The following is a 13,094-nucleotide window of genomic DNA, read 5'->3' on the forward strand; positions in this document are numbered from 1 at the left end:
TTGCCAAGGTCCCCGGCTGCCTTTACCCACGAGGCGCCCGCCAGCTCCCCTTACACTTGTGAGGAAACAGGGCAGCCACAGCCAGTGAGTTGCCCTGGTAGCTAGCCAGTCGCCAAAACAGCAGTGGTGGAATTAAAAGTCGAACACCAGAACCCCAGCTCCGGGCTCAGTCTAACCGCTCTGCCCCCGACCTTGTCACTTCTGCAAAGCCCTTGCCCGTCTATTGTGCCGTTTGTGGGCCTGTGGCAAGGCGGGCAGCGCCGTTCTCATTTTCCAGATGAGAAAGTGAAGTTCCCTCAAGGTCATCAGCCAGGTCTCTGGCTCTGGGCAGGAGACCTTGCCTTGCTCTGGTCCCTGGAAGAGTGTGGCGTGCGGATCCTGGCAACTGCTAACACACAGTGTGCAGGAGGCCACACACACTCGCGAGCTGCAGCTCCGGCTGCTGGATTTTGAGGACGTGGCAGACTCCGGGACAACCTGTGGGCTGTCACTCTGGGTCTGATGTTTCTGTTGCTTTGATACAATATTCTGTTGAGTGCCTGCCATTGGAGTCTTTTGGGGCGGGAGCGACATTTTCTATGTGTTTAAGGGGCTGACTTACTTCTCACCTTTCCTCTACTATTTTTGTCCCCAGGGGAAAATGAGAGTCCTGCTTTCCAGGCTTTCTGGTTTCTGAAAGCACCTGTTGTGGGCACCAGGGGCCTGTCCCCACGGGCAGCATGTGTCCTGCCCCTTCTGGCACAGCTGCCTGCCTTTGTGCCCTGAAGGGTGTTGCAGTCCTCAGCAGCCAGCCAGCATCCGCCTGGCCACGTGCAGTGCTAGGCAGTGGACAGCAATCTCTATCCTCCAGTAGCCAATGGCCCGGGCTGCCAGATGATCCCCGCCATGCCAGGTGATGATTGATCATGCCAGCTGCTGTAGGTGACAGGCTGAGAGAATGCTGCAGGTGACCAGAGGCTGTGCCAAGTGCCACAGAGAGGAGCCCAGAGGTCAGGGCTCTCAGCCAGCTGGAGTGTAGGGGACCTTGAGCAAGTACCTTCATGTCTTTGAACCTCATTGTTCCCTTCTGTGAAGTGGGTAAATAACAGACCTGTCTTGCCTAATTGGGGAATTGGGAAGGGCAATGTACTTTAGGAATTATAAAGTGCCCGTGAATCGAAACTACTCTAGGGTCTGAAAATAGAGGCAGAAGTTCTGTCTTTCTTCAATTCCTCCCTCCCTCCTCTTCTTCCTTCCCACTCTCTGTCTTTTTTTCCTTTTGGCAAGTACCTGCTGGATTTCTTCCTGATGTAAATAGCATGCTGTATAACAGGTCAGGATCGGGGGAGAAAGCAGGGCACAAAGAAGGCCCCATTCTGCCCTTTATGGGATTTGAGACCAGTTTGGAGGCAGGTGTCACCATAACTGTGGTGCAGAGTAAAATGTGGCACTTCTCTGCCAGCTGCAGCTCTGGGAAGGATGTGTTGGCACATGGGCTGAACCTTGGGTAAAAGGTGGAAGTGGGGATGGGCAGCAGGAGGGTAGGGAGGGCCCAGCATCCCAGAGGGAACTCACTCTACCACTGGGTGGCTAGAGGAAGGGACACAGGGACCCAAAGAGGATGCTCACTGTGCAGCTACTCTCGGGGAAAGCGGCGTCCTCTCTGGTGCTGGTGCTGGACCATCCTGGGCCCATCAGCTTCCTCCCTGCACTCCTCTGACTCCCACAGTCCTGTGGGGCTCTGACATGAAATGACAGGCCAGGGGCACATCATGCCTCCCTCTTCTCTCCCTCCTTTGCCCCAACCCCAAAGGACCAGAATGACTGGGCTTGGGTGAGGAACCGCCGGGGAAGGAGGGAGGAACAGGGCAGTGGGTCGGGGGAGCTCGGGGCTTCCGGGCTCTGCCCAGGGGAGATGCTTCAGACAGGGCTATGGATTATGAATGAAGGAGAAAGGGATGCGGAGGACAGGCAAGCGAGGACGTGAACGAGAAGAGAGGGACAGGAGACAAGAACACAGAAGGAAGAAGGTGAGAGGGAGGCGCTGCACCAGATTAGGCCGGTGAAGACTGGGAAGAGGGAGAACAAGGGTCTCATTGAACAAATCAATACTCCACTCAGTGTGACACAGGCCTGGTCATCATCTGGGGAAATCCATGTGATTGTTTTATTGGGTCTCTCAGTGCTGTGTTGAGTCCACTGGGACATTGGTGCTGTGTCCCCTCCCTGTGCTGCGGCCTTCCCCACACCAGGGCAGTGGAGACCCTGGGGAACCTGCTGTTTTCTGTGCTGGACTGTGACAGAGCCCAGGTCATGGTCAGGAAGTGCCTTCTCAGACCCCACCTAGCTGCAGAACTGACCTTCAGGCAGTGGCCATGGTTTGACCGTTGGCCAGAAGTGAACCTTCCGCAGAATTTGCTGGGAGCCCCGAGCCCTCAGGCTTCTCCGTGATAGCAGTTGCTCTCACTTGGAGCTAATCAGTGTGGGGACACTGATGCCTCCTTTTCCAGAGGCTGTCGTGGGAGGTCCCCAAGGTCTTCTCCAGAGGGCCCGGCCTTTTATGAATGCAACGTATTTATCTTCCGCACAGGTTACACATTCTCCTGGTTCAAAATTTATCAGTTACAAAAAGGGGGTGCAGATGAACACGTCTCCTGGTTCCCCCGTTCCTGGAGGAGACCAGCGGTGTCAGTTCTTGTGCATATTTCCAGTGATGTTCTCTGCCTCTATGAGGAAAGACATATACATATTCTTTCCCTAGACTTTGGAATTTTTCCACAAAGTGTTGAATAATCTGCACTCTGCTCTGCTTGGCCTCTGCTCCTCTTTAGCTTAGTGCTGTGTACTTTATGAAGCAGGAAGTGCCTCAGCTTCCTCATTGTGACTGCATAGGATTCCACCCGGTGGCTGTGCTGTCACTTATTTATCCTTCCCTTGTGGATATATGGGTCGTTTCCAGGCTTTGCTATCGTCGCCCGTGCTGCAGTAAATGACCTTGCGGACTTGCCGTGTCCTTAGATGCAAGTGTATTGAGATGGTTTTGCCCAGAGCCCTAGACAGGCCCATGGGTGAAATGGGTGGGGAAGACCAAGATCCCTGCCCTTCTCTCCCAGCTGGTCCTCCGCAGCTGCGGGGCTGCTCCAGGGCAGGCTGCAGTGAGGGCAGGGGCATCCTGCCGGGTGGGCCCAGGAGGGACAGGATGCAATGTTATCTGCCTCTCCTCAGGCCACCAGGGCAGGCACGATGGCACATCCTTAGCCCAGGTGACCCTCCTCTGAGCACTGAAGTTCAGAGGAGAGAGCTGGTTCAATTCTGCTTCCAAGACTCCTGTCAGCCCTGTGTAGTGCTTCACGTCACCTGCAAGAGTCCCCTCCTCTGCCAGGAAGGCTTCCCTGCTCCCCCAGCCCATGTGCCAGTGTCACCCTTGATCTGGCTGCCCTGCAGGCTTAGGTCTGCTGAGGGGCACAGGGGGGCCACTCTAGTTCTGAGCCCTCTCAGCCCTGGGTATGATCCTGGCTGGACCAATTAGAAGCTGTGTGACAGGTGACAGTGATTTTTAAAAGTTAATTTTAAAATAATGTTAAAGTATTAAATGTTGTAACGTTATCTGAAACGTAAGGAGACAACTGTGGACTTGACTCTGGGGAGAGTTTGGAGGGAGGAAGGGCTGGGGTGGAAATCAATTTCCGGAAGCTCCAGTCAGGGCAGCCCTGAGTATCCCCACTCGTAGGATGGCAGACTGCAAGGACTCTGGGGATTTGTCCTGCCAGCTTCTCATTGTTCAGGTGAGCATGAGCATCTACCTGGCTCATTGACCACAGCTGGGCACGGGCAGAGGCCTCTCCACTTGCAGGCCAGGGGTGGTAAAATGTCACTTCAAAGATTAGAAGTACAAGCTTCTACTTTCCTGGGAAGGGAGGAAATTCCTAAACACAGCTCAGTGAGAAACAAACGCAGCCCACATCAAGAAAAGAGTGATTTTGATGAGGACTAAATCATAAAATCACAGACTTCCAGAAATGGTAAGGGAATTTAGGACTCCCCAGGCTGGCAAAGGTGCTGGGAGGGAAGACGGGTGGGGTGGGAGGAAGAAAGATAGTGACCTTCACGGAGGACTCTCCCGTGCAATTTGCATTATTTTTATTAAAGCTCTAAATCAGTCGTGCTAAGTAGTTCCTGATTTAGTTTCTCATAAAAGTCATATTTAAAACCAGTGGGGCCATGGGCTGCTTGCTGCTGGGGCTGCAGCTATGACAGATCTCATATGCCTTGGGTGGCCTTGATCATGCCAGACAGTGGCAGCAGCCTTGCAGCATACCCAGGACAAAGACTAACTTTGAAGGAAGGACCCTTCTCCATCGGCGGGCACCTTCTGTCCCAGCCACACCCTACCATAAGCCGGGGGTTCATGTCACTCTGTCTATGACCTGCTTCTGAACTGAATAGGGAAAAGTCTCCAAAAAGCTTGTCATGTGGAATCAAAAGGAAATGTGGACTGGGAGCCGGAAAGGGCAGACTCAGCACCACCACTGTGCAAGTTCCAAGAAGGCAGAGATTCAGCTCAATGAAGCGAAGAGCTTTCTAGTAATCAGAACTGTTTCTAACTGCAAGGGACCATGTTGATTCATTTGCTTATACATTCAACAAATGTTTATTAAACTTCTTTGTGTCAGTATCATGCTGGGCTTGAGGGCATGAAGGTAAGAAAGAAATAGTATCCTCCTTTCAGAGGCTCCTGGTCCAATGTTTAAGACAGTTGAAGAACCAGTGACATGTGACTTATTCCAGAATGGAGTGGGACAGGTGCTAGAGAGCACGTATCAGGAAATCTAACCTATTGAGGGTGGCTGGGGATAGCTTCCTAAAATAGGTAGTATTTGAAATGAGACCTGAGAGATGAGTCAACCAGGTGAGGAGGAGGCAGTAGGGAAGACCAGCACATGCAAAGGCCCAGGGATTGGAGAGAATCATTCTTACTTGAGGACATGAATGCAATTCAGTGAGGCCAGAGCTCAGTAGGGAGTTGGCATGGGACATGAAGAGGGGCTGCAAATACTGGATGGGTGGCAGCAGTGGGGACAGTATTATTACTTGGCACCTTTTACCCCTAGATACTATGAGTGTCAGCTAAAGTTTCTGAGTTCAGCATGTTTGAGGGTCAAATATGCACTACCTTCTCCAAATTCAATGATTTCTATTAGCTGGGACTTCTGGGGCCCTTGCTGGAAGCCCCTTTGCCAAATACCTTGTAAGCTTCATCCCATTTAGCACTCATGACTTTGATTCAGATGATGCCACTAGTCCAAGTTGACAGATGGGGCACACCAGGCTTCCCAAGAGTGGGAAGCACTGGGACCCTGACCCAGGCCTGTCAAGCCTGAAGGCCACGTACTGAGCCACTTCTGTCCGCTCGGGGCCTCCCTACTGGAGGGCAGGCAGTGGACCCCGTTCACCTCTCCGTCTTCCCGCTGCCACCTCCTTTGGGGGTCTCACAGTTACCACGAGAAGAGGCCACTCCTTTGGGGAAGGCAGTTCGCTGGGCGGAAGCAGGGGATGAGTTTTTAAATCAGAGCACTAAAAAAATGCTTGACAAGCCTCATGTTTTGCTTTCCTCGTAGGTGGTAAGGATCAATTTCCCAAAGAAAAAAAAATCAATCAGTTGGAATGTGTCTTTCTGGAAAAAGTCTGGCATCTGTCAAATGGGGAAAAAAAGACCCAGAAAAAGATTTTCTTGGGTCGTGTGCTAGGGGTTGCTGACTCAGGCCGTATGTTCCAACATCATTAACAAGTTGAAAGCTGTTGCTCCTTGCAGGAATACAGTATTGGTGGTTTGAACAGCTCAGCTGGGAAAACCCTCTACAAAGGAAAGAAGGCTGGGGGTGCCGGGAGCAGGCCTGGAGCAGACCTGGGGCCTGTGCATCTATTAAGGGAATTGCCAGCATTGCTGGGCTTTTAATCAGGCCCAGTGGCAGGAAGAATTGCTTTATGCAGGAACTTGATAGGAATGTTCTGGCAGGTTGAAAACTTTAATTGGTAAACAATTATTAACAGTTAAAGCACACTGAGGCAAGTCAGGCTAGTATCTTAGGGTGATTGGTAGAGGTACAAAGAAAGTCCCCAGGGGAGTTTATCATGTGACACTGGCATTTGATGTTAGATGGCTCCCAGGGCTCCAGACTGGGATGGAGCGGCCCAAACCTCAGGCTGCAGTCCTTCCTGTTGGGCTTTACTGGAACATTCCTTGTCTATTAGCTGGATTCACTGGACTTTTTCTGAAGAGCATTTTGCTGTCCCACCATGGGGGGATTTGGGCCTTAGTGTAGCCTTGGTCTCTCATCCTGGTATGAACCACTTGGGAGGCAGTTTGGGCTCTGGGTAAGGAAAGGGGAGGGCCCTCTGCAGTTTCAGACGCTCATTCAACATATGTTCATGGAGCACCTATTGTGCACCTGACACCATGTTGGGGCATAAATGGAATGGAGAGACCCAGACCTTGCCTTGGTAGTGTTTATGGGAGATGGACTGGTAGGACTTCTGTGCCATTGGGTAGGGAGCAAGGAGGGTACCTAACACAACCTGGGGCCAGTGATAGGCAGTGCAGTCAGGGAGAGCTTCCTGGAGGAAGTGGTATTCAAGTTAATGTGAAAGATAGACACAGGTGAGTGGTGGGAGAGGAGGTGTGGTTGGAGTTCCTGACTGTATGAAGTCCCAGTGTGTGGCAGGGAGGGGATCCTTCATGATGGAAGATGCTTCAGTGGCATTGAGGACAGCCGGTGTGCAAACCAGAGAAGTGAGAGGGCAGATGAAAGGAAGTAAAAGATTTGCAGACTTCCCGCAGAGAACCCTAAGAAGCAAGATTTCCCTGGTCTATAACTGAGGCAGCATGGTACACACCTGTATCCCATAGGCTCGGGAGGCGAGGCAGGAGGATTGCAAGTTCAAAGCCAGCCTTAGCAATTTAGCGAGGCCCTAAGCAACCTAGCAAGACCCTGACTCTAAATAAAATACAAAAGGTCTGGGGATGTGGCTCAGTGGAAGAGCACCCCCCCCTGAGTTCAATCCCCAGTACCAAAAAAAAAAAAAAAAAACAAAGAAGGAAAGATTTCCCTGGTCTGTTGGTTCATCATAGGGTTGAGGAGGCTGGTTCTGTGCCTGTCACACATGTGGTAGGTGCCCAGGAAATACATTATGAACATCCAATTGAATGTTGCCTTCTCTGTAAAGTCCTCCCTATCCCCTCCCCATCCCCCGACATGGAAGAATTGTCCGCTCCCTGCTGGGACCCATTCTGCACCCTGAACTGGCTGTCATTAGCATCAATGACTCTTTAGTGCCTTGCTTGCTGGCTCACTCAGGTGAACCATGAAAGTAGGAACTGTGGCTCATTTGCACCTAGCACACTGTCTGGCACGTAAGTGCTTAATAAATGCTTTCGGAGTGAGTGAGTGAGTGCTCAAGGGCAGGGAAATGGATTAGAGGAACTTGGAAAAAAGACCAGCTAGGTTCCCAGTGCTGGGCACTGTTCTAAGCAGGCTGCGAGCATTGGTGATGTAATTTTGCAGCAAACTTAGGCAGTACAGGGCCATTCTCCCTATTTCACAGGTGAAAAAAACTGTCTATGAGAAGTTAAATAACTTGCCTGAGGTCACATCCAAGGAAGTGGCAGAACACAAACATGAACCCAGCCCATCTGGCTCCAAGTCTGTTCTCTGATTTCCTCGCTGTCCTGGCATGGGAACTCTGAGTGCAGTCCTTGTCCCTCTGCGCACAGCTTGCTGCAGAGTATCTGAGAGTGTGACTGCCCCCGTGGCCCCCAGACTCTGCTCTTTGGGGAAGGGATCAAGAGCAGGTGGGGGGAGGATGTACTGCTCAGGAGGCTGGAGGGCAGGGGAAGGCCTGTCTTTCTATATTCTGGATCTCTCTCTGCAGGGCCGAGCACCCAGGGGGAGCTTGCTAAACACTTGCATGGGTGCATGGGTATTTGCATGCATGAGCAGAGGGTGCAAGGAGGACTCTGGGTGCAGGTCCCCCAACCCTGGCCCAAGCTCACATTCCCCCAGAAGCACAACCAATGGGCACAGGAGAAGGGGTCTGGCAGCCAGAATAGCGGCCTACTTTGGTTCTATGCTTCTCCTCTATGAGACCCAGAAAAGGAAAGGGGGGGGGTGTGCATAGTGCCCTGGGTAGATTATCATCCACAGCAGGCTGCCCCTGGCCTGTGTCTCCTCCTTCCCCACCCCATCCCTGTACCTCGAGTCTACCCCTCCCTGCCTTAGGAAATGGGGGTTCTTTCCAGGCCCAATTTGGGCCATCCTATCATCCTCTGAGCTGGAAATGAAATGAGCCTAAGAATTCTCTGAGACCAGGTCCCCTGCCCAGTTTTGGGAAGAAAACTATAGTAATAACACACACACACACACACACACACACACACACACACACACACACACATAAAGTGTGTATGTGGGGGGAGGCAACAATTACAACTAGCCTCTGAATCCGGGTACTTTGCATGGCTTACTTGCTATTTGTAATGATGCTGTAAGTCAATGGCTATCTTATAGATGTGGAAGTTGCCTAAGGACACATGGCAAATCAGTGGCAGAGCCAGGACCCTGGCTTTTAAGTAGGGCTATGCTGCTGCCAGAGGGTGTTGACCAGCAAGGGCACCTCAGAAGTGAAGATGAGTGGCCCTGGGCCCGCTCAGCAGGTGGGGATGCTCAGGGGTGGGGATGGCACCTGCAGCCCAGGAGAGCCTTGGATGCTTAGTGTCCTTCTGGTGTATCAGCTCCGCAGGTGAAGTGCTGCTTTTCTAAAACTGTTCATGTCTTGAAGCCAGATGTGGCCACAGCAATTTAAAGCCAGTTCTGGACATGCCGAAAAGAAAGGCCAGCTTTTTAGACTCTTCCAGACTGTGGAGGGGACTCAGGGTTGGTCATTACAAAGGATGAAGTGATACATATCTGCTGAATTGTTTTAAAACTCTCCTTGGAGATACCTCGAGTCCCCCTACACACATACACTGTGGGCCATGGGTTGTGTGACCTTGGGTATGGCAGAATCACTCATGCTAAGCATGTCACCTCAGAATTGGCACTTGGGCCCACTTGGATGTAGGTCATTTTATTTCTAAGCTGAATCCAATGACAACCCGATCTGAGGCTCTTGCCAAGAATGCTAATGGTGGGTTGATCAATGTTCCTTGGGGCACTGGGTCCAGGGGATGCTCCATAAGCCATATGCCATAGAATTCTGGGAGATTGCCACCCTGTCCCTGACCCCTAAGACTTTTGCCCCCACTAGGTATCAGGCTAGTTGGCCAGGGAGCATGGAAGTTGTCTTTATTTATCTTGACCTTTCCATGTGAGTAATTTTTATAGTTCCATTAACTAGTGAGGCCATTTGCAAACCGCCAAGCAAAATATATTACCACAAACACCTCAGGGACTCTCGGGTCATCTCAGGTGGAATGCTAATAGAATTGAGAATTGATTCAGACCCTCCACGTGTGAGGGTCAACAGACTGGGCCGCTTTGGGTCAGGGAAGGACCTGTGTTGTCTCAGCAGTTTGCCGAGGAGATCCCACGTCTGGCTCACATGTCTGTGCTTGTGCCGTACTTCACATCCTGGATCTAACTGCAGGTTGACCTACCCTGGGACTGGCGTCCCCGCCTGTGGTCTGCACCACAGAGCACACTTGTTCCCACGCCAGCCTCCATGGGTGTAGGGGATTCGTCTCAAATGCGGTCTGAACCAGCCAGAAAGCCAGCAGTTGCTGCAGTGAAGCCCTGAACCCCAGAGCTGGAGGGAACATTTGAATCACGTCATTTCAGACAGAGAAACTGAGGCCCATTGGAGGGAGGGACCTCAGCCAGTTCTCACAGCAGGTTAGTGACGGAGCTGGTGCTGGAACTTACTTCTCTCCACCTGTGGTCCAGGTGGCGCGGGATCCTGTGGGTAAGAGCAGGCCTTTCAGTATCCCGTGTGAGAGTTCACACCAGATCAGTGAGGGTTCTGGCAAAAACCAGGGTGCACTGAGGAGGATCACCGAGGAGAGCTTCATGACAAGGTGGTTATTACTAACCCTGTTAGCAACTGAGGAGAGATGACCATCCCTAAGCCCAGGAAACCCTGCTGGGACATTTAGCCCTGATGGAGAAGGACTGTCCCACCCGCTGCCTCCCCATGGGCAAGGCACCCATGCTTTCTGCCAACCTCCCTCCCACTGCTGGTATTTCCCATTGACCAAGTCCATCCAGAAACCAGAAGCCAAGGAAGCCCCTCCACGCCATCCATGCAGGTCACTTCCCAGCACAGAGGAAGGTGGAGAAGGTGGAGGGTGGTTCTGGAGAGGCAAGTGGAAGAGATGGAGCATGTGTCATCTCAAGGGGTACAAATTTGTTCTCAGTCTGATTTTATGGAAGGCAAGATGCACAGGGTACCAGTGGCATTTGAATTTCATGGGAGGGAACAATTAAGAAAAAATTGTCTAAAAACCCTGCTGGGGAGGAGGGGGCAGTAAGGAAAAAAGGGTTGAGGAGCATGGACCTAGCACATTCTCTTGCTAACTGTGTGGTTTGCCCTTCTGTGGCCATTTCCCAGCTGGGTGTAGAGAGCCAGCCACACGGACCTCCAGGGTTACACAGGGCCATGTGCACTCAGCGCCCAGCAGATGAAGGACTTCTCTTGTGGCCTTTTCCTCTTTCCACTCGCCACAGCTTGTAACTCACTAGAGATCCTTCTGGCACCACTGGGTCCAGCCCCTGCATCCTGGATGCAGTCTGTGCTCTTAACCACCCGTGTCCTGCTTCTCACTAAAAATGCTTCTAGCACATCAGGATATTAGATCAGGACGGGGCAGGAGGGGAGATGGGGCTGGGGGACAGAGAGCAGCACTTCACATTTCTCAATGGGACTGGGATTGAGGGTGTGCCACCTGCAGTCACACAGCTAGTTAGCATCACTCCCTGCCCCAAGAGCAAACAGACACACGGTGGTGGGAAGAAGGACTTGACAAAAGCTCTGTGTAAAGTCAGAGCAGGAGCCCGGGGGCAGAACCCTAACTCAACCCCACCCAGTTGTCAGCCAGAGTGAGATCTGGGCTCAGAAAGAACGTCACTCTAGGACAGCTCTGTGTAAACCCCAGGCCTTTGGAGGAGCTGCCCACCATTGGTTTCCCTGGAGTCCTGGTTAGAAGCGGGCTACCCCAGCCCCAGGGAGGGTCATGGGAACCTTGCCTTCTTTGCCCCCCAGGCGACTCTCCCCACAGCACCCCAGCCCCTCCCCATCAGGTGTTCAAATACACAGTGGATCAAATGTCAGACACAGCAATCAAAGCCTCAGGTATTCACTAATCGATATTTCAGGCTTCAACACTCTCCAAACAACACCTATGAAATATGATGGGTTGCGGGTTTAACAAGCACATAGCACAGAAATAATACCAGGATGATAAGGAGCAGAAGTGGGCAGGGGACACCAACCACATCCCTGGGTGCAGGCCAGGGTTTGTGGGATGACTATCCACGGGCAGGGTCATCAGGGCCAAGTGTGCCGGACACAGGGCTGAGTTGCGGATCTATATCTGCAGTCTGGCAGGAGGTGCCAGAGACGGACTGTCTCTCAGGTCCCTGGAGCTTTGGAGGGGACCATGGCAAAGGTGGTATAATGTGAAGTTTGTGCCGAGCATCCAAATGCCATTCCCTGCCAGCGAGGGAGAGGGTGCAGGAGCTAGGCCAGTGGTCCCGTTCTCTAGGGTCAGAGAGAGGGGAAGGCATCCGGGCACTGGGTGGCCTTCCTTCTGACTTCCCTTCCCCTCCCTCCAGCTGATCTGACCCCTCTCCCCACAGGATGCAGCACCCTACACTCACCACTCTGGATTGACTCCTCTAGCTCCTGAGCCCCATGGGCCGGTGTGAGAGAGACATCTGGCTGGGTGAAATGAGGATGCTCTGGCCTTGACTATCTCACCTCCCTCCTCCTTCAGAGGCCTTTGTCTCCAAGAGCTCACCCTTGAACTGCTTCCTTCCTGCCTGAGAGGCTGCACACTGCCCATGAGGTCAGGGATACTCAGGCCTCAAGTTCTCTATGTATAAGGTCAAGGGCTATATGTGATTTTCTCTGAGGTCTCTTCCAGCCCTGACACTTGACAGGTTCATGATTCACTGCCTGCTCTCACCGCCTTGGCAGAGACCCCGGGGACCAAGGTGTTGCTCTCTGCAGTTGGAGGTGTCACTGAGCTATTCTGACAAGCTGTAATGCAAATAGGCCCAGCTGTGGCGTGTGCAGGGCCTCCGTCTGTTGGGTGGGGTGGGGGACAGGAAGCAGCTCCCAAGGTTGGGAGCTGGCTGGGTCAAGGGACTGGCACTGATGGGAAACCAGGGGCTGGACACCTGGTATCCAGTGTGTGCTGGAGATACTGACCCATTTGAAATTGTTTGCAAAGTCCAGTGGGAACAGGGGGGAACCAGGGCAGCAGGAGTGACTTGTTGGGGTCTCACTAGTGGCCAGGCGAGCAGCTCGCTGTGGCTCTAAGAGGAGCTGGTTCCTGGGGTTAGGGTTTCACCTGATTCTCCAGTGAAAGCTGGGTTAGCTGTCCCCAGGGCTCTAGGCAAGTGGGTTCTGGTGCGTGGATATCTTCAGAACAATCCAGCACCCTCTCTGAAATCCCCTTGTACAGAGAAGGACTCTGTGCCAGGCCTCTCCAGACACGTCACCTTCCAAGCTTGCTGCAGACAGACTGACTCTAGACCACCGGGCCCTGGGCATCTGAAATGGCTCTTGAGTTCTGAGCACAACAAAGGCAACAGGTTCAAGGCCAGATTTTGTGTTTGGTAGGGGCCAGAGGACCCCACACCAACCCCAAAAAGGGCCTGTTGTCTAACCCAAGAGGGTCCTCACTGTAGGCATTGGACAAGGCCAGTGGAACTGGAAGGTCAGTGGCAGCCTCTTGGTGAAAACACACTCAGGGGCCCACCCACTTTCCCTCTCAGGCCAAAATGGGTGAAGAGAAGGTCTCTACTTGCTTTCAGAAAAAAAGCCCTTCATCTAGATCCCACCTGGGAAATTGGCAGGGTCGATGGTAACAACTGATTTCCTGAGCCTTCAAAATCGGT

At 52.5% G+C, this 13,094-nt stretch overlaps 1 protein-coding gene across 10 annotated transcripts in view; it reads left to right on the forward strand.

Moving 5' to 3' along the window:
* The window catches only part of Megf11 (multiple EGF like domains 11), a 325,247-nt gene that overhangs the window by 137,008 nt on the left and 175,145 nt on the right, over nt 1-13,094 (forward strand). The window lies entirely within an intron of this gene.

Source organism: Sciurus carolinensis, chromosome 2, assembly GCF_902686445.1.
Source record: "Sciurus carolinensis chromosome 2, mSciCar1.2, whole genome shotgun sequence".
NCBI lineage: Eukaryota > Metazoa > Chordata > Mammalia > Rodentia > Sciuridae > Sciurus > Sciurus carolinensis.